The 20,426-nt window shown below is 43.3% G+C and overlaps 1 long non-coding RNA gene across 1 annotated transcript in view; it reads left to right on the top strand.

Moving 5' to 3' along the window:
- The window catches only part of LOC138673937 (uncharacterized), a 51,807-nt gene extending 49,295 nt beyond the window's left edge, over positions 1-2,512 (top strand). The window contains exon 3 of the long non-coding RNA XR_011320380.1: positions 2,091-2,512. This is a non-coding gene — a long non-coding RNA (uncharacterized lncRNA). The remainder of the gene's footprint in view (positions 1-2,090) is intronic.
- Positions 2,513-20,426: the final 17,914 nt, after the last annotated feature.

Here is a 20,426-nt window from a genome sequence, read left to right as displayed (position 1 = left end):
TCACAGCTCTCAAAAGTTCATGCACTATTGAAGATCCGCAGCCTTAGTACAATCACAGTCACTTTTCACCGCCAAACGCGGTGTTATCCTTGAAGGCCATCACTGTCTCAGCAGATAGTCTCCATGGCATTATTTGTTGTCTTCATGTCAATTCTTCAAACATCTCTCTTGCTCTGCCACAAACAAGAGACCATGGATCATACCTCAACAAGTCAATGCAAACACTTTGGGCATTTGCCTAAACTCCCCAAGATGGCACTACTGTTGGCATTTAAATAGTAGTTCTCATTGTGAAAACTTTTTGCACATTATCAGATTTTCATTAATACTAGATCACCGCATTCCAGATAATTATAACATTATTGTATTTCATTTTCTGTTGGTGTTGTACTGGTTATATATTTTGATGTCTATTGGTTATAGCTATAGGAAATGTGAACGTAGTAGGGTCTAGGTCCTAATGGTTGAGGTGACTCAAAGACCCATCTTTTAACCTGCCACTTACGAAGAAAGCTGTAACAATTCCACCCCTCAGTGTGTCTTAGAGCACAGTGATTGATAGCTTAGTTGTTCAGTCTGGTGCAGGGGCATGCTGAGCTGTCTGTGCAGTGATTGACAGCTCAGTCATCCAGTCTGGTGCAGGGACATGCTGAGCTGTCTTTGTTTTTATTGACAGTTCGGCCATTCAATCTGAGACTAAGAAGTATTGAGCTCTCTTCGGGTGCTCCTGCTTCCCTTGATTCTTCAGCTATTAATTGGGTTAGCAGCCTCAGATAGCTACCAGATGTAGCTTCAGCTCAGTCTGGCTTGGTTTTCTGTACCTAGTGCCTTGCTTGTTGATCATTGGCTGCCTGACCTTGTTCTGACCATTTGTTTTCCTATTAACTTTGCTTTGATCTACTCTCCTCCCAGTATTTTGACCTTGGACCGTTACTTGACCTCGTCTTTGTCTCATCCTGCTTTTTATGAGGTACCCACCTGGTTATTGATCTTGGACTACTTGAGTGTCCCAACTCACAGCTTGTCGTTGAGAAGTGACTTAGCGTGACATCAGCACTATTAATAATGGAACTTGATTTATCATTTTGTCCAAGAAACTTCACGTTTCTGGACCAATGTATAATTTGTGAAATGTGACTCTAAAAATGTAAATGTGTAAAATTTGCAAATTTATAAAAAGGCTTAATAAAATGTATATAATTCAGTTAACAACTACGTACAAGTGGTCTAGTGTGAAATCTCTTTAGAAGTAATTCAATAAAAAACTATGGCAGAACAGAGCAAAAAATGGCAGAGTATTAGACAGTAAAGTAGAGCAAATAGATTTTCAGGACACTGATAAAGTGGCTATTTCAGTATTCTATGACTGCTGGACAAGAGGCCCTGTGAACCTCTACCTTATTGCTGGCGTCACACAGCTCCTTTCCTGATTAGAAGGCCCAGTACAATGTTATCATTGTTGTGAGAGGTACTCACGATACGGTACTGGGCCTGGGATGCCAGCAGGCCGGCAAGAGGTTTGCAAGCTGTGATCCAGGGCATTGTTTTGTTTAACTCTACTAGACGAGGGTCAAAAACACCACTATGAGAATGACTACATCATGCACCCACTCCTCAGAATTTGACCTGGTTTTGAAGGTCAAAATAGATACTTTGAATTGAGGATCTTCCTTCTTTCAGGCTCCTAGGTTATCATGATATGAAGGAAGCAGGCCGGGAGATCTACATATCAGGAGAATTAAAATTAAATACCTTTTTTTAGCCCTAACTAAAAATATTTGGTTGCAATTACTTTTCTGAGATCCAGCATTTCCATTACTATAACCCATTTCACACCCATATATCCAGTGATTACATGATATATTCCAAAACGAACTCTAGATATGTCCGCAGCCATCGGAATGAGATCAGTGTTAATCTCCTGGCAAATTATCTTATATTCTTTAATCGGACACCAGAAATGTGTAACAGTGCTGATAGATGGCATCAATTTAAACTGCTTAGCCATGCAATGTTAATTAAACATCATGATAGAAATGAAAGCACAAAATGCTATATTTAACAGGCTTTTAAAACTTTTTTTTATACAGCTAAACAGTCCGTAAAATGGAGTCTGACATGAAGCTGGAGATAAATCTGGGTGGGCCTCCCGCATACATCTCTGCTGGAAAAGCTTTTATCAACTCTTATCTCTGTTGGACCTGGAACGGAAATTATGAGCTTGACTTTGCTGTCGCCTATTATTCACATGAGATGGGGCTAAAGGCTAGGAGTGCCACCCCTCTTACAGGTGTCTGGATGGTGGAGGGACCTCCTATAGGTGACCACACAACTGCACATTACTCATCTGCACTTCACGTTGTGCCAGATAAATATAGATTTGTTAACTTGCGTTACCAGAATGTTTGGTGTAATATATCTCCAAAAATACAAGAGAAGATGAATATGATGAAATATGAGTTATTTTCAGCGATTCATTTAGGCACATGAGAGAGAAATTTTTTCTGTCCAAAGGGAATCAGAATAAATGATAGACATTAAAGCTATAATCAGAAACATGAAATCATTACAGGATGCAGTTATGTTTTTGTTGAAAGTAATTTTTGGATGTCATGATTAGAGATGAGCGGTGTTCGAGTTGAACTGTTCGTCAATTTCAAATTCGAGCCGTTTTGGGCGGTGTTCAAGTTGTTCGTCGAACCGGAACAATTTGCTTAAAATTCGGCTGTTCGAGTTTCTGTTCGATAACTGTTCGTTCACCAAAAGCCTAGCTAGATTTGCACATTAAAAGTGTATAGTGGGTGGGAGGGGGGAGGGCGGGGGATAGATCTGTGCTGAAATAACGCCAATCTCCATTTTTTTTCTTTCCGGCATTTACAGTGGGACGGTGCAGTCTCTCAGCCTATCAGCAGTGCGCACACACACAGCAATGTGCATGTGATGCACACAAGCAAGGGCAGGTGTCATTGGCTGTGTATGTCACATGTCCTCCTTGCCCTATAAGAACCAGCCATTTGCCCCGTCGCCGATTTCCTCACTGCTGCAGCTCAGTGTTAGACGGCACCGCTGCTGCTGTGGGCGCTATACAGACTGAGTGTTTTTTTGGAGCGAATTGTCAGAGAGATAGGTTTAGGGAGTTGGGAGGAGTCGGGACTAGTTGTAATATCAGCCCTTTTCAGGGTAGGTTACAGCAGTTCATAGCACTGTTTGCAGGGCAGGTCTGTGCCAGTGCTGTGCAAGTGTTTGTCACATCATTTGGTGTAATCTAGCTCAGCCAATCCTTTTGGGCAAGTAGCATTGGCTGATAGTTATCTGAGTAGCCCGCCTGTGAAGCTAGCTACACCGCCTGTGTATCTCAATTTTCACTACATCTAATCCAATTATTAGCTTAGGGCCTAGGAGCAGTTTCTGCACGTCAGCAGAGTAGCCCGCCTGTGAAACAAACTATACCGCCTGTGTATCTCAATTTTCACTACATCTAATCCAGTTAATAGTTTAGGGCCTAGGAGCAGTTTCTGCACGTCAGCAGAGTAGCCCGCCTGTGAAACAAACTATACCGCCTGTGTATCTCAATTTTCACTGCATCTAATCCAGTTATTAGTTTAGGGCCTAGGAGCAGTGTCTGCACGTCAGCAGAGTAGCACGCCTGTGAAACTAACTACACTCCTGTGTATCTCTATTTTCACTGCATCTAATCCAGTTAATAGTTTAGGGCCTAGGAACAGTGTCTACACGTCAACAGAGTACCCCGCCTATGAAACTAACTACACCGCCTGTGTATCTCAATTTTCACTGCATCTAATCCAGATATTAGTTTTGGTCTCAGGAGCAGTGTCTGCACGTCAGCAGAGTAGCCCGCCTGTGAAACTAACTACACCGCCTGTGTATCTCTATTTTCACTGCATCTAATCCAGTTAATAGTTTAGGGCCTAGGAGCAGTGTCTGCACGTCAGCAGAGTAGCCCACCTGTGAAACAAACTATACCGCCTGTGTATCTCAATTTTCACTGCATCTAATCCAGTTAATAGTTTAGGGCCTAGGAGCAGTGTCTGCACGTCAGCAAAGTAGCCTGACTGTGAAACAAACTATACCGCCTGTGTATCTCAATTTTCACAGCATCTAATCCAGTTAATAGTTTTGGGCCTAGGAGCAGTTTCTGCACGTCAGCAGAGTAGCCCGCCTGTGAAACAAACTATACCGCCTGTGTATCTCAATTTTCACTGCATCTAATCCAGTTATTAGTTTAGGGCCTAGGAGCAGTGTCTGCACGTCAGCAGAGTAGCACGCCTGTGAAACTAACTACACTCCTGTGTATCTCTATTTTCACTGCATCTAATCCAGTTAATAGTTTAGGGCCTAGGAACAGTGTCTACACGTCAACAGAGTACCCCGCCTATGAAACTAACTACACCGCCTGTGTATCTCAATTTTCACTGCATCTAATCCAGTTATTAGTTTTGGTCTCAGGAGCAGTGTCTGCACGTCAGCAGAGTAGCCCGCCTGTGAAACTAACTACACCGCCTGCGTATCTCTATTTTCACTGCATCTAATCCAGTTAATAGTTTAGGGCCTAGGAGCAGTGTCTGCACGTCAGCAGAGTAGCCCACCTGTGAAACAAACTATACCGCCTGTGTATCTCAATTTTCACTGCATCTAATCCAGTTAATAGTTTAGGGCCTAGGAGCAGTGTCTGCACGTCAGCAAAGTAGCCTGACTGTGAAACAAACTATACCGCCTGTGTATCTCAATTTTCACAGCATCTAATCCAGTTATTAGTTTTGGGCCTAGGAGCAGTGTCTGCATGTCAGCAGAGTAGCCCGCCTGTGAAACTAACTACACCACCTGTGTATCTCTATTTTTACTGCATCTAATCCAGTTAATAGTTTTGGGCCTAGGAGCAGTGTCTGCACGTCAGCAGATTAGTCCGCCTGTGAAACAAACTATACCGCCTGTGTATCTCAATTTTCACTACATCTAATCCAGTTAATAGTTTAGGGCCTAGGAGCAGTGTCTGCACGTCAGCAGAGTAGCCTGCCTGTGAAACAAACTATACCGCCTGTGTATCTGAATTTTCACTGCATCTAATCCAGTTATTAGTTTTGGACCTAGTACCACAGTTTGACCACTCAGTTCTGCTCGGTTTTCATCCATCGGTTGTTGTGCCAACAACTAGAGATACAGAGTTGCCAATTAGTTAAGCACTAAAATGAGTGGCAAAAGGCATGCTGCTGGTGGAAATGGGAATAGGTGTGTTGGAAAGGGAAAAAAAGGTTGTGTACATGGGGTAGGTGGTAAAGCAACAGTAACATCTGCAGAAGAAAGACCATCTTCCAGCCAAAGTAAGATGTCTATTTCTTTTTGTGGACAATCTGATATGATCCCTTTCTTACGACCATCGCTACAAGCATTGCCAAATATTCCAGATGAGGCACAAAAACAGCAGGTGCTTGAACGGATATCAAGTGCTCACTCAAGTGGGCTCTCCTCTATGTCAACTTCAACATCACAACTATTCCAGTCCTCAGAGTTGTCACCCCAATCGCACTTGCTTCCTCACAGCTCCCAAGTCTCCAGCTGCCCGTCTGAGCATGGGGTAACACACATGGTTGAGTCTGTAGAGCTGTTTACGCATACTATAGCCTGGAAATCAGAGGTCTGCTCCAGAGCTTCTGTGAATCCAGACGAGGAATTGATCTGCACTGATGCCCAGAATCCTTGTGAGTCGGATCCAGGTCGAGATGAAGAAGGTTCTGAGCATAATGTAGGCCCTCGTTCCCAAACCGTAAATCCTGTTGGTGGAGACAATGAGGAAGATGATGATGAGACTGAGATACCTGATTGGAACGAAAACTTGACTTTTCGGTCGGGGCAGGAAGAGGTTGGCTCTGAGGACGATGGGTGTGAGAACACACAGGATGATGATGACGAATTTGTAGACCCCACTTACTGTCAACCCCCAGTCCATGAGGTCAGCAGAGGAGGTGGAGGAGGATGCTAGAGATGAGTCTGACGACGAGGTAACGGTGCGCCTTCCTGGACAGAGACGGTGTACTGGAAGCACGTCAACAACTGCATCCTCAACCCCAACTGTGCCTCAGACCAGAAGTCGTGGTGGCTCTTCAGGTCGCACGGGCTCTAAGCCTTGCATAGCCTGGGCATTTTTTGACATTGCAAAGGATGACCTAACTCATGTTGTCTGTAAGATTTGTCAACAAAATCTCAGTAGAGGCCAAAAAATCACTAGCTTGAGTACTTCATGCATGAACCGTCACATGGATATGAGGCATAAGTTGCAGTGGGAAGCTCACTGTGCTACAATGCGGCCTAGTGGGCCGGGTCAACCACCGTCTGCCCCATAAAGTGCATCCGCGTCCTCTTCATCCTCTGTGACTGTGGGGACAGCAGTCGCACATGGTTTTAGATGCAGACCTTCCACCTCTTTACCCGCAACAGCCAGTGTGATTGGCAGGTCATCAGGACATTTGCAAGTGGAAACACCTGCTGGTGTTGAGCGCTCTCCGACATCGACACCACATTTTGATCAAGGCAACATAACATCTCCTCCTGCATCTTCCTCACAGACCAGCAGTTTGCCGAGGACACCCTACTCAACTCCGCCTAAGCACGGCAGCCAGCCCTCAGTCCCTCAGATGTGGACAAGGAAGAGACCATTTCCTCCTAGCCATGACAAAGCTAAGAGGTTGAATTTCTCCATCTGCAAGCTGTTGGCTACAGAAATGCTGCCTTTCCGTCTGGTGGACACAGAGGATTTTTGAGACCTTATGTCCGTCGCAGTGCCCCAGTACCAGATGCCCAGTTGCCACTACTTCTCAAAGAAAGCTGTGCCTGCGCTACACCAGCATGTTGCACACAACATCACCGCTTCCTTGAGAAACTTTGTGTGTGACAGGGTGCATTTCACCACAGACACTTGGACGAGTAGACATGGACAGGGGCGTTACATGTTGGTGACTGGGCACTGGGTAACTAAGGCGACATCAGGAGAAGGTGCTGCTGTCCGAGTCTTGCCGTCCCCATGAGTTCCTCGTCGATCCTCTGTATCTCGAAGTTCCTCCACTGCTTCTGCCTCCTCAACCTCCACTCGGTCCTCCACCTGCACCCAAAGCCTGTCTGGTAATTCCACCCGTGTTGTAACTGCGCAGAAGGAATCCTGAACACCTCCATACTATGCTGTCACCAGGGCTCAATGGCATCAGGCAGTGTTTACATTGAAGTGTCTGGGAAATGTGAGTCACACAGCTGAGGAGTTGTGGTCAGCTCTGGAGACCGAGTTCCATCAATGGTTGTCTCCACTCAACCTGCAGCAAGGGAAGGCTGTGTGTGACAATGCTGCAAACCTGGGTGCGGCGCTTCGCCGGGGCAATGTCACACACGTGCCTTGTATGGCTCACGTTTTGAACCTGGTTGTCCAGCAACTTTTATCCCACTATCCCAGAGTAGATGGGCTTCTGCAGACGGCATGGTCGCTGTGTGCTCACTTCCGCCGTTCACATCCCACAGCTCAACGACTTACATCTCTACAGAAGTCGTTGGGCCTGCCAGTTCACCGGCTGAAATGCGATGTGCCCACACGGTGGAATTCAACTCTCCACATGTTGCAGCGACTTTGGCAGCACCGACGAGCCCTGGTGCAATACGTTATGATGTATAGCCTGGGCCAACGAGATCAAGAGGTGGGGCAAATCACGCTGCAGGAGTGGTCTCAGATCAGGGACCTATGCACCCTTCTGCACAGTTTTTTAATAGCGACGAAGATGTTTAGTGCTGACGATGCCATTATCAGCATGACCATTCCGGTGATTTACATGCTGGAGCATACCTTACACAGTGTTCGCAGTCAGGTGGTGGAACAAGAGGAGGAGGAACAGGATGAGTCATATGCAGAAGGGATCATATCTCCAAGGTCAAGAAGGTTGGCAGCACCAAGGCGGCTGGCATTGGAGGCTGGGGGAGAGGGATTACCGAGGGTGCATGGTAGCAGCCAAACTGTTGAGGAAGGTGCAGGAGGTGAGGAAGAAGTGGAGGACGAACTAGCGCTGGGCATGGAAGACTCATCAGATGACGGAGACCTTGATCAAATTTCTGTTGTGCGAGGTTGGGGGGAGAGGGCTGACGAAGGAAGCATGATTCTCACCTCGCCACCACCAAGACAACAAGGACTTGGTCCTCCTGGATGCGCAAGACACATGAGTGCCTTCTTGCTGCAGTACCTGCAACATGACCCTCGGATTGTCAGAATCTGAAGTAATGCTGACTACTGGGTTGCCACACTCTTAGATCCCCAGTACAATAGCAAATTTGGTGAAATAATTCCTTTTGGGCCTAGTAGCAATTTCTGCTACTCAGCAGAGTACCCCACCCATGAAGCAAGCTATACCGCCTTCTTTCTTTCTCAATCTAACCCCTCGGCTCTGGGGTGTCCACTCTCCCTCCAGCTCTCTCCTTTTCACAGGTGGACTACCGCATGTTTTCACACTGTGGTGAATCTTTTGGGCCCAGGCATAAGAAGTCATCGAGGTAATGGATAATATATGCCGCCTTACAAACATCCATGATGACACATTTGAGGAAGCAACTAAACACCTCAAATAGTGAGCAGGATATGGAGCACCCCATGGGCAAACCGCGATCTATGTAGTATCTCCTTCACAGAAGCAGCCCAATGGGAGGACACTATTCGGAGGCACAGGTAGTAACCGGAACGCCCCCTCAATGTCTGTTTTGGCCATTAGGGTGCCCCTTACCAACTTCTTGACCCGCTTGATTGCCTCGTCAAAAGAGTTACAGTACATAGTACTGTACTTGGTTCCGCGTCGATGGTGCCGTTTACTGACCTGCCCCTTGGATATGACAAATGGTGGATTAGTCTGAATGTATTGGGTTCATGTTTTGGCACAACTCCCAATGGGGGTACCACTACGTCTTCTAAGGAAAGTGTTCTGAATGGACCCGCCGCCATTCTACCTAAAGATATCTCTTTTTTTATTTTTTTGTCAAGACGTCTGGGTGTTGGTAGATTGAGTTTAGATTTTTACTCCAGCCTGTCTTGATTTTAGAAGGGCATGACATGCCTATCTCTGTGTCTCCTCCTCCTTTTACTCCTCCACCTCTTTTCTTTTTGCATGACTATATGTAGTTGTGACTTTTCCATGTTTTTTTTGTGTCTCCTGAGTAGTTTGTCAGCTTTTGGACACCTTTTAAGGTGTTTTCTATGTGTTTTCCATGTGTTTGTATGTGTTTGTGTTTGCCTGCCATTGGTTTCAATGAGGTTTGACCGAGTTCGTAGAACGTTCGACGAACATTTCGTCGAACACGTCCCTGTTCGACGAACCGAGCCGAACCCGAACACTAGGGAGGTGGCTGAACACTAGTCATGATATCGCAAAAGGTTCTGTCAAAGCTGTGCAATCTAAAAAGTTAAAGTAGTGCCTTATTAAAGGGCTCGTTCTGCCAAAAAAAAGCATCAAAAATGCCCCTTGGGTCTTGAGCAGCTCCAACTCCAAGGTTAGAAGTCAAGATAGTATTTCCTGTGTTTTCATGGCATCAGTGCTGTGTGTAGGGATCTGGACTGACTGTTTTTTTCTAATAGCTATGTTCTTTTCTTTTTCACAGCCCATGTATAAAGAAAAAAGGTCCATTTAGCCACATAACTCAATGATGACGTGCCAACGTGTTGTGTCTAGCCCAAACTAGGAAATAGACCTTCTGAGACCCAGGACATCTTCTGATTGGAGCACCATTAATAATTGAGTCTTATTATCTTATTAGTAAATTTAATAATTTGAAATTGTAAGGATACATTTTTATTCAAATGTACAATCTTAGAGTTGGTAAGAACTAATTTGCAGGATGAAGTTCAGCAGAAGGTTGGTAATCTGTGGCCATCAGACATGAGCCCTAAGAACCACTTTCTACCTCCCGATATTTCCTTACTCTCTTTTGATTAGCCGGACTGATGTGACATCAAATGTGCATCATGCCACAACACTGATGGTGCACCAGGTCCACTAATGAAAATAGAGCCACAAATACCATAAGGGAAGAGGTGGTCCTCAGGGTCTCCCATCTGATGTTCACTGATTACTGATGTGGCTGTTCGACTGGATTCCACAAATCGATTTGTACCAGTAAGATCAGGAAGTCTCACTTTGAGATTCCAATATAATTCATTATTATTTGCACACGTTATTCCATAAATTTAACTTATATTTCTTCATGAGTTTTCTTTGAAATTTATGTTGTCATCATTAATATTACAGTCATAAACTCCTGTGGATCATATATCTCTCCAGAAATAGTAGTAGTAACATTGGGAGTGTTATTGTAACCACATGGGTCATCAATGCATCTATTATCTGCTTGTATAAAGCATTTGTTGGAAACATTTGTATTGGAAATAAGATATTCTACAATGCCAAGAGACACAATGAAAGTGAATACAGATGGGGACACCCAGAAATGATCCTATTACAAGGCAAACATTTATCTCTGGATTTTTTTATTTCATTTTTTTTTCTGAAGAGTATAATAAAATTTCATTTCTGCTAACGGTTTAACCACGCACTAGTTTCCAAAAGATAAAATATAAGATGGGATGAAGGGAATTGGATTCAGTAGGGGGTTTTACTCTATTTTCCAGAAAGTTAAAAATACCAATATTTTAGAATAACCATTTTCACAAAAGTTTATGAGGAGTGCAATTCAGGTAATGACACACAAGAAGACCAGGGAAACAGGAAGGGGAAGATTAAATTGCTATTTAGGGTCCCTGACACCTGTAGACTTGAGGTTACGTGGAATTAGTGCAGCACGGTGGCTCAGTGGTTAGCACTGCAGCGCTGGGGTCCTGGGTTCAAATCCCACCAGGGACAACATCTGCAAGGAGTTTGTATGTTCTCTCTGTGTTTGCGTGGATTTTCTCTGGGGTCTCCGGTTTCCTCCCACATTCCAAAGGCATACTGATAGGGAATTTAGATTGTGACCCCTATTGGGGACAGCAATTATGATGTATGTAAAGTGCTGTGGAATATAATAGCACTGTGTAAGCAAAGCATAATAAATAAATAAATAATTATCGATAATAAGTGAGATTTGAATGCAAAATTGGGTCATGTGTGGCAACAATTAGATTATTTGGTAACATTATTCACATCTGGATGAACATTAAGAACATTTATCTCTAGGGTTGAGCGACTTTTACTTTTATAGGATCGGGTCGGGTTTCACGAAACCCGACTTTTTCAAAAGTCGGGTCGAGTGAAATCGGCCGATCCTATAAAAAAGTCGGGGTCGCGGTCGGCCGAAACACGAAACCCAATGCAGTGCATTGGATTTCCAATGGTTCCCAGGGTCTGAAGGAGAAGAAACTCTCCTTCAGGCCCTGGGATCCATATTTAAGTGTAAAATAAAGAATTAAAATAAAAAATATTGCTATACTCACCCTCTGACGCGCCCTGGTGCTAACTGGCAGCCTTCCTTCCTTAGAATCAGCGCGTGAAGGGCCTTAGATGACGTCGCGGCTTGTGATTGGTCGCGCGACCGCCCATGTGACCGCTCGCGCGACCAATCACAAGCCGCGACGTCACCGAAGGTCCTTCAAGCGCTGATTCTTAGGAAGGAAGGCTGCCGGAAAGAAGCAGGGCACGTCCGAGGGTGAGTATATACCTAATAGGAATATACTCACCCTCGGATGCGCCCTGCTTCTTTCCGGCAGCCTTCCTTCCTAAGAATCAGCGCTTGAAGGACCTTCGGTGACGTCGCGGCTTGTGATTGGTCGCGCGAGCGGTCACATGGGCGGTCGCGCGACCAATCACAAGCCGCGACGTCATCTAAGGCCCTTCACGCGCTGATTCTAAGGAAGGAAGGCTGCCGGTTAGTACCAGGGCGCGTCAGAGGGTGAGTATAGCAATATTTTTAATTTTAATTCTTTATTTTACACTTAAATATGGATTCCAATACCGATTTCCGATATTGCAAACATATCGGAACTCGGTATCGGAATTCCGATACCAGATTCAGAAGACCGCCGACCTCATGGACGACCCCACACAGGGGTCGGGTCGGGTTTCATGAAACCCGACTTTGCCAAAAGTCGGTGACTTCTGAAAATGGCCGACCCGTTTCGCTCAACCCTATTTATCTCCAATCCACAGCATGGCTGTCATGTTTCTGTTTTCAAATTACACGGTGCCAGGTGCTCCTTCCCTGTCCCTGATGCTAGCAGTGCCCAAGCTATCTCTGCTCCGCAGATTACTTCTGATGGTGAAGATGCTGGGACCACATATCTTGCTGAACTCTTAAATTAGCACTTATCTGTCCCCTTCCCACACCCAGGGAAGTGAGGAGTAATAGTGTATGTATATACACAAACCAGACTCACAAAGGAGGACAGACAGGGATAAATGAAAATACCAACCATACAAATATGCACTCACAGACAACAGAGAGAAACACTGGGTGTAAACATGCAAAAATACAGGACGTATTAATTGCCATTTTGGCCAAACTACAGAAGCTTGCAATCAACATCTGGGGTCCTCATTGTCGTGCGAGTCCCCATTCTAAAATGAAAAGCATTTCAGTGAAAAGGACATCTAATAAAAAACATCATTGTAAAGTAAGAGGCAATACTTTTCAATGGCGGGTCATAATACTAATATATGCAGACCGGTCACAGTGATGTATGATGGAGGTAGCACAAATGCAAAATATTGATGTAAAGCCACTCACTAACCTATCATCCATGAAGAGAGATGGGGAGTTCAGGGAGATGGACCAGGCTGACTGTCCTGTGTGATTTCAAATGCTATGTGTCAGGATCCTGTCAGCACCGGCGCACTGCCGCGGCTGAACAGGGTGACTCACCCACACTATGGGAGAGCCCGGGGTCAGATACCACAAGGAAAACTCAGACAGGCGGGACCTGAGCAGCGTGCTGAGTATGGCATAGAACAGTAGGACCTACGATCATGTGACCACAGGGGGCGGGGCTTAGCGTCCTGCTGCTGGAGATGAGTGCAGGATTTTACAGGGAATCTGAAGTAGAGGATAGGGGAACTCAGGTCAGACAGGCGGGGGTCATACACAGAGAGGGCGGCGCAGTACACAGGGGCAGTCAGAAGAATAGTCAGGACGTAGCAAGAGATCAGAAAACCAGAATGGGCAATAAACGGTACAGAAACAGCAGGCAGGAATCACAACAGGGACAGGACCAGATCAGAAACCAAACAGACAGACTTTAGTATTTACACAAAGCAGAGGCACACCAGTCAGACACACTCAGCCCAGGGTCTGAGTATAATCGACAAGGATTGACCTCACCGTGAGGCTATAAAAAGCCTCCCAGGACCCAGAAAGAGGCCATCTGAGTTAACCCTGCAACTTCCTGACCCGATAGCACAGTAAACCATGACACTATGGCTGAATTTCAGCCCCAGTCCGTACCTGCTCATTAGCATACTAGTTTATTTGTGTGTCTGCCCAATGTTTGCATTATATATCCACAGTTTACGTAAATTGTTTTTAGAAAAATGATAAAGCCATAATAAGATTTTTAAAAGCAAGTATAACCTACTTGTTGACAGTTTCCTGGTAGCAACCGATTTTGTATTTTCTACAATACATGTAGCGAAAATAACAAGAGGGAGTTCAGTAGGATAGACATTTATTGACTCTGTATAAAATATTCATCATAGGTAGAGCTTCATTTTAAGGTGTTTGGCCTTCACACATCAAAGCTGGAAGTACATGTTATCTGCATCTGGTTTCACAAGCTAATCTGTTCTAGTCCTAGGTGTGAATGCTGGTTGCTTGCATAAATGAGCGGCCGTAAAGTTTAAGAGAGGAAGAGCTGTTAAGGCAACTATTTCAAGAAAGCAATGAGATGTCTTGAATGGGACTTCGGAGACCACTATTTAAGCTTTAAATGAAAGTGCAGACACTTGCGGCAGCAAAACAAAGATTAAACACATACAAAAACCTTAGTTTCCTAAATGGCTGAAGTCTGTATCAGGAAATTGTGCAGTATGGGAATCATTGTTAAAATGCTCATATAGATGATATCCTCCAATTTCATAGCATAATAAATATAATCGCACAGATGCATAGTCACTCATAGCAGCCAAACCTGGGATCCTCCTGTACACAGCACTGTTTCAGGGTTTTTGCTCCTCATTAGTACAAATTAATATATTGGTTGGCTGAATGAGATGCCCCATGGAGCATTGCCTTGTAAATAAGTCTCCATGCTTAGCTGCATCTAAGGCTTAGCCAACCGGTATTTTGCACTGTACTGATGAAGGGCGAAAACCTCCCAATGAGAGACAATACATTTGACGTAAACTCCTCCGTGGATCGATCTTTTCATCTCTATAAATCACTTGTTTTATTAGTTGTGTTGACCTCCTTGTTTCATTGGTTTATTCCAAACATTCTTCATTTTTGCTTGCTTTAAGTGTCCTCCTCTCGGCATGCTTAACATCTCACTCCCCGCATGGAGAAACGTTACTTCTTGGTTCACTGTCAGATGCCTCTCACACAGCAAAACCAGATCTCACACTTTGCACTGATGAATGGCCAATACCCTGAAACACAGTGTCTGTAATTTGAGATTCTGGTTTTGGCTTTTATCCTAAGTCATGTAACATGGCTCTTTAAAGGGTCAACATTGATTTCTAGGATTGCTACTTTCTATGGGTGGCACTAGAGTTCTAGTCCTCTTCCTCTCTGAAGAGACAATTTTCAATTTTGTTAGTAAGCCAAATTTGCAATGGGAGTTACCGTAAATAATTTTGATAGCAACTCCATTATTGGGAAAAGTTTAGTCTTCATGCTGATGCCGGCCATGGAAATCCAGTACTGTCTGTAGCACTTTAGCATGCTGGTAGCATGCTACATACAATATATTTGCAAAATTAGTAGATAATATGATATCCTTTTGTCTTGTAGAGATTTTATAAAAATTTACCTAATTTTACATAAATTAATTGTGTGGATAAATATGCATATATCTATATGTGTGTAGTGACATACAGTATGTCTAGGGTTATATGTGTAATTAGCAGTAGTTGAATATCTGTCCTGAAACTGCAGGTCTCACAAAGGTCATAGCATACCTATCTTGAGAAGGCAGAGTACTGTCTCCACTCTCGCCAAGGGGTCGTTCTGGGAATCAAGAAAAAAGGGAAACAATTGACACCTCCTAGCTCTTTGAAGAGAGATGTCAATTACAGCCTGACACCATCTATTTGTGAGAACTTTTACACAGGGTATCTTAGAGCAAATAATATATTCATTGGGGGAGCGGCCGCATTCCAATGAAAAGCAAGCAATTATGATATTACCTGAGGGGCTGGTCTAGAAATCTGACCTCCAGAGAAAAGCTAACAATTAGGCCTGTATACATAGAATCGTGTTCACATGTAGGGGCAGCCTGGAGAGCTGATGTGTTCCATTCTATATTTCGCCCTCCCTCAGGGACAGAGTACCAGACTACAAAGGTCGATATTTCTGTAAGTTTCTCCCTTTATTTTATAACTGTTTTGCATATTTGTATGTCTTTTTATTGTCATATTTTTATACCTTTTTCTTTACTGTAAGCACTGAATCTTTTTTGTATTAAAGCATAAAACTTTAACAAGTTGAACCTTGAATATTCTAAAAGAATCCATAGCCTTAAACTATATGATCCTTATGAGTGGTAGACAGTATTAGTAATTTCCGGGACTCATCACCCGTGTATTCGGTGAGTGGTGGCAGTGTGTATGAGCGGGTGTGTGGCCTGGGTCGGTGTGTGATTTATGCTCCCATAACAGCATAGGACTGAGGTTGAATGCTGGACTGAGAGTGGGGAGATAGATTAACACTTGCAGGCACAACCCCAAGTCACGTGCTGAGAGTGGGTACATGACAAATTAGTGATAGCAGAGGGATCCGTGACAAATTGCATGTGGATAAAATAGAGAGATGCAATTATTTCATGCTGCACTGCTCCTTTTGACAAGTTAAATAAACCTAACTATGACATTTACATGTATTTAAGCATAACTCAAGTGCATCTTGGATATGGATTACTCAGTCGATATGATTGACCAAAGAAACAATTCTATAATATAACACAGAATAACATGTAAGAAGCACACATTTTTATTGTTGGTTGGCATTGAACCGTGATGGACTAACATGAGTGGAAACACAAATGGCAAATCTATTAGACTCATTACTGCTAGGATCTCTTTTTTTTTATATATAAAGAAAGTTCATCCGGTAACTAGGAAAACAATAGTCCAGAATCCCTCATAATAAGACATGTGCAAAATATAATTAGTGTGAGATTGCCCAGCGCTCTGATATTTTCTAATGTCATGTTTCCTGAGAAAGCACTGGAGATGACTTGTAATGATTAATCATCAAACATCCAATTATTTGCCAAAAAAAAAGAGAAAAATTAACAAGTGGTCGAAGATGGATATCCTGCAGTGATACCTAGAGACGTTTTCAAAAAAAGTTGAGAAAAGTGGGAAGGAGCTTCAATATTAAACAAAGCCTATTGACAAATCTACAGAACTTCTACAATTACTTTGTGATTTGTCACTATTTACCTAGCACAGTGACATAACTGATCCTGGACCTCACCTGTATCCTGATAGTTTGGTACCCCAATGTGTTTTTCAACATCAAAACTGTGTAATGCTTCATTTGACCTGTGGAGGAGCTGTAGAGAAATTGAATACTTGCAGCTAGGCTTCCTTACAGATTGCAGTTGATCTTTCTAGCAATCCATTTGTCAGCAGACCCCTTTATTGACTCAGGTTTTCTTGTACAGATGTTTCTGTATTTTTAAGATACCTATTATAGTCTATGAGTAGTTCAGGAGTCCATTTTTTATTTTTCTTGGACTAAGTGGTCCATGCGGAATCACGGAGAATTTTCCGATTCTCGGATCAAAATCGCCAATACAAGTCGGACGCCATTGGCGTGGTGTCTGATTTTTATGGACTGTTCAATAGGAGAAGATTCAGAAACCTCTAGCAGGAATTTTTTTGTTCCATCCGAGAAAAACTGATGAAACTCTGATCCTAAAAATTGACGGAAAGTGGCCAACCTTTTCCAGAAGAGAACAATACATAAATCCCATATAGATATATTTTCCTACTAAACAACTTAAAATAAAATGAGAAGTAGTTAACAGGACTTAATATTTAAAACAGAATATTAGTTTGGCAGGAAAACGCAGATGTGTAACGTGATCTAACTGAAAGTACATTAACTCGAAAAGTTTATTTTACCACTTTGCTCTGTTAGTTGAAGCTTGACTGCACCGGTTCTCGCATGCCTTCCACAATTACACTAGTGAGATGGTTATCACAAGTTCATTCCAGACAGTAATTCAAGCACACCCTCTACATTTCTGCCAGTTCTGGGGGAAATTGTGATTTGGCTCATTCTGTCTGTGTTTTTATAGACATTAGGTTTATTTACACAGTACACCTGTAGTACTTGCAACGCAATAGATAACAGGATCCCAACCTGTAAATTAAAAGTGTTCTTTACCTGTAGGAATTTTTTTTTTTACTTATGTGATATTCATGCCAAAAAAAAGTAAAAAAATTTGCTATTGGGTTTCATTAAGATTTTTACACTGTTTGCCTCTTATGTGTAACACCCTTTAAGCCGCCTCTGTGTGCAGGGTGTCCAGTAGTTCACACCTCAATATGGCACAGTGACTCCACCCAAATCTTGCCGAGAGCTCTAGAGAAATGCAGGAGGGTTTTTCTCTTTTGCCAGGGGTCAATTCGGGAAACCCCTGTCCATTTTCTGCATACAGTTACAAGAGGTGAGATTGAAACACTTAACAAGTTTATTTCTAAAGGCATAAATGGTGACAGATGCAGGGGGAATAGTAAGGAGCAACAAAATGACACAACATTAACCCAGAAGGTATCTTATTGTCTTAAAGGCACAGAATGAGCTTTGTGGTAATCCTGAATGTTAATGATGACACTTTCCCTTTAAGTGACATTAGATACACTCCTATCTAATCGCATTTAACTTACAAATGGCTGTAGCGATGCAAATAATACAATCCAACCTTGGGACCCGGTTGCCACAGATGTTTGCGTGCAGTTGTTGGTACAGTGAAGCCAATGAGAACAAAATCCCCTTATTGGTGGTCCTATCACAAACTCCATGTGGGACAAGAATTCTCAGCAATTCCCCCTTAACAAATAAGTCATTTGTAACTTATAAGGGCAGCACGGTGACGCAGTGGTTAGCACAGCAGCCTTGCAGCACTGGAGTCCTATGACATAATCTTTGGGACAACACTCAATTAATGACAAGACTCATAGATTGATTTGTATATATAGCAGTGTGGGCCATATCTTAGGAACATCCTCATTCCGGTCAGATGGGCATGGCTTATTCTTCTTCTCTCCCCCTGCTCCTCAGCTTGCTGTATGTAATGAGATCTGTGAATAGCACAGATCCCGTACAGTTGCCACGCGTCCACATTGAAATGGCCTCTCGCCATGGTCAAAGCATAAAATTACTATTGCGCATGTGCCTCATTTTTCTTAACGTCGGGCAAATCATACTGTGCACGCGCGAGAGGCCATTTCAATGCGCACGCGCGGCAACTGTACGGGATCTTTGCTATTCGCATATCTCATTACATACAACAAGCAAAGGAGCGGGGGGAGAGAACAAGAATAAGCCATGCCCATCTGACCGGAATGAGGAGATTTACATAGGCAGGAGAGATAAAAAAGGTATTTATTCATCAAAGGTGGGGAGTCAGGGGATATCAAAAATACTGCAGTAATGTAGAACTGACGCTGATGGATACCTAAGATATGTTTATTACAATGTGATATGTCTCAATAATATGTCAACTTCTAAAAATATGCTCAAACTACCTCTTGACCAAAACTGGCATCAAACTTGGCATTAGACCACTTTGCAACTCAATCATACAGTAAACGCTACATCTAGCAATCTATTGCTTTTAGAACGTATTCATCTTGACAAGTCCAAACCCAAAATGATGAAGGGTGTATGATGCCTGATGCCTGTTCTTCCATTTTACAATGTAGGACTGCAGATGTTTCATCTTTTAGTAGGTGAATGACAGCCTTGTAGAATATTTTTTTGTGATTTATATTTGATGTTCTAACTTGGCCAGAGATTTAGCTTTGCATTAATAACACATGCTCTTTCGTCAAAAATGCAGAGCTACGCTGACGTATTTTGTGCCTAGAGAGTTTGATTCAATGTAGAATAAGTGCATTTTATCACCATCACAGAATTTTTCTGAAACGCAAAGCAAAGCACAGAAGAGAAAGTGCTTATGGCAATTTTCGAAGCTTGCTTTCAGGTTGTGTTCTAGAACTATGGCTTCATATGTAGCATGGTGGCTCAGTGATTAGAGCTGAACCCTTGCAGCCAGTACCGGACTGGGGTGCTAAGGGCCCATCCGTAACATCAACTCGAGGGTCACACTTTTCAGCAACATGCAAATATGACTTTATCCTCTTTCACAAATTTCTATAGCAATGAAATGGGTTGATTGTTGAATGAAAAATATGCTAGCTTTGTCTGTTCATAGTGTAATGTGCCACGTGCTACTCATATAGGAGTGTGGTGGTCCACTCCTGCACAGGGGCCACCAGAGGATTCTCCTGCTCTCCTGTGGGCCAGTCCCAGCCTGCTTGCAGCTCTGGGGTCCTGGGTTTAAAACCCACCAAAGACAACATCTACAGTACCAGGAATTTGTATATTGTGGGTTTCCTCCCATACCCCAAAGACATTCATTTAGTGATTTACAGATTTAGATTGTACGCCTCAATGGGGACAGTGATGATGACGTCTGTAAAAGTGCCAGGAAAGTTAATGGTGCTATAGGAACAAGCAAAATAAATACAAAACCTCTGTGCTAGGGCTTTTAAAAGGCTTGATACCTACTTAGACAACCCATTCTCCATCCCTTTGTTTCCACCTTGAAAAAATCATAGCACCTATATTGACTTCTGGTGCCGGCACGGTTTCAGTGGTGTCGGCACTGATTCTCCCAGGGATCGCGTGACACTTTTATGTCACATGATCCCTGGTTTCACTTCAGCTGTCACTTCCTCTTGATGTATGTAATATGTCTGAAGGAGGAGAGATTGGCTGCAGGGATCATGTGACATAACAACGCTACTCGATCCTCGAGAGAGCCAGCGCGGACGCCACTGGAATAGCATTGGCACTGGAGGTCAGTATAAGTGTTATTATTTCACAAGGGAGAAACATAAGGATTCAGAAAGGGTTGTCAGTATGGTGGACAACCTCTTTAAGATTTTACTATTTGTATGGACATTATAAGACACACTAAAGAGATTCCTTGACCTGAATATTTGTGATTGAAG

The sequence above is a fragment of the Ranitomeya imitator genome, chromosome 4 (genome assembly GCF_032444005.1).
Source record: "Ranitomeya imitator isolate aRanImi1 chromosome 4, aRanImi1.pri, whole genome shotgun sequence".
Taxonomy (NCBI): domain Eukaryota; kingdom Metazoa; phylum Chordata; class Amphibia; order Anura; family Dendrobatidae; genus Ranitomeya; species Ranitomeya imitator.
This window is presented reverse-complemented; position numbering and strand designations above follow the sequence as displayed.